At 36.4% G+C, this 2,225-nt stretch overlaps 1 pseudogene; it reads right to left on the reverse strand.

Annotated features, from left to right (window-relative positions):
* Positions 1-1,826: 1,826 nt before the first annotated feature.
* On the reverse strand, positions 1,827-1,944 carry LOC145244017 (5S ribosomal RNA; annotated as a pseudogene).
* Positions 1,945-2,225: the final 281 nt, after the last annotated feature.

Here is a 2,225-nt window from a genome sequence, read left to right on the forward strand (position 1 = left end):
TTAATCAAAATGAATGTTTAAAAGAATATGCAAATTAGCTAGATCTTTTGCTAGTAAATGCAATTCCACAACCCATATATAAGAAAATAGTATTTTCTTTTTAAATAAATAGAAAAGAAGGTGTTTAATATGAATATCAATACACACAACAGAAAAACGAAGGCATAGGAGTATAGAAGATAGATAGAAGATATATATATATATATATATATATATATATATATATATATATATATATGAAATAAAATGGAGGTGGAAGGACCTGGATACTCAACGTTTCGCCCGATTTATGCGGGCTTCTTCAAGAGGGATGGTCATTGACGAGAGAGTCGGAGGATTGGGGCTATATATAATGATGGGGGAGAGCAGCGTGTTTTCCTTATGTAAATTAGATGTCATATATACATGTATATACATTTTATGAGAGACAAAAAAAAAAAAAAACTAAATTAGAGTAAACTAGTGTAGTGGATTACGTCTAAAAGATAAAATCCACTACACTAGTTTACTCCAATTTAGTTTTTTTTTTCTCTCATAAAATGTACATACATGCACATATAACATCTAATTTACATAAGGAAAACACGCTGCTCTCCCCCATCATTATATATAGCCCCAATCCTCTGACTCTCTCGTCAATGACCATCCCTCTTGAAGAAGCCCGCATAAATCGGGCGAAACGTTGAGTATCCAGGTCCTTCCACCTCAATTTTATTTCATATCGTCGGATTTAATCCAGCTCAACAATCATATATATATATATATATATATATATATATATATATATATATATATGAGAGAGAGAGAGAGAGAGAGAGAGAGAGAGAGAGAGAGAGAGAGAGAGAGATGTTGTACATTTGTAAAGATGTCGGCCACGTATGTAGTTATTTTTCTCTTATCAGACGTAAATATGCTTATCTCGTCTCAAAAAAGATCCGTTGATGCTATTTCTTTTTTCTCCTTTCTTTTGTTCTCGCCATTATCTTTTATCGATTATCGTCCGTTGTGTTAGGGTTAGGGTTATGTTATAACGCAATTATGTTATTCACTTGTCTACCAGACGCCATAAAACAACCCACCTCGCTGACCGCAGAAAAATAAAAATGTCTGCATCGGCCGATGTAACAACAGTGAATAGTGAAGAGGTCATCAACGCCGGCTTTTATGTTTCGGAATTTTTTACATAAAGAATGAGTATTAGTATAATTTGTTAGTATTATTTCTCCTCATTTCAGTGTGATTTTCACAATGTTTCAGTCGATTTAAACTCCAACTTTTTCAAATCTATCTTGTCAAACTCTGGAATCTTTCTGTCAAACTCTGGAGTCTTTCTGCCAAACTCTGGAATCTTTCTGTCAAACTCTGGAATCTTTCTGTCAAACTCTAGAATTTTCTGTCAAACTCGGGAATCTTTCTGTCAAACTCTGGAATCTTTCTGTCAAACTCTAGAATTTTCTGTCAAACTCGGGATTCTTTCTGTCGAATTTGAGAATCTTTCTGTCGAATTAAGGAATGTTCTATCGAATTCTAAAATTTTCTGTCAAACTCGGAAATCTTTCTGTCGAACACAGGAACATATGTGTGTGTGTGTGTGTGTGTGTGTGTGTGTGTGTGTGTGTGTGTGTGTGTGTGTGTGTGTAGAATCAAGATGCTTCCGTTCAATCTCAAAAGACAAAGGATACCCCCTGTATGGGCAGCTGCGCGTGTAATTTTGTGTCAAGGATTGCGCGATCCTTAACCACACCTCTCTAGGATCGGCACTGTTTGAATCTAGTGGCAAGGAGAAGTACAGGGCGACTGGAAACAATGCCGAGATAAGTGGAGAGCACATACAGCACCTAGAATTCCCAAATGGTCACTCATCTGATACTGGCCAGGTTCATCGTTGCTTAACTTCGGTGATCGGACGGGAACCGGTGTACCAAACGTGATTGTGCCGTATGTGTGTCGAATATGGGAATAGATTGATGTCGAACTGGGCAATCTACACGGAATTTTGAACCGAACTTTGATTACCAAATAAATGAAGATAGCATGATTAGGTAAAAATCCTTAAAAAATCCTAAAAACTTCGCAATTGTATTTAGGAGTGTCACACGCACTTAGAATTGAGCCTCCAAGCTTCAGAAGAGTGTAACTTTACAACTGATGTTTACCAAGTATTTTATCTACTATGCCATGCAAAAGATTCCCGAGTTCGACAAAATTCACCTCAAGCTAAGTGG

This window comes from Euprymna scolopes, chromosome 22 (assembly GCF_053919585.1).
Source record: "Euprymna scolopes isolate OS-2025 chromosome 22, ASM5391958v1, whole genome shotgun sequence".
NCBI lineage: Eukaryota > Metazoa > Mollusca > Cephalopoda > Sepiida > Sepiolidae > Euprymna > Euprymna scolopes.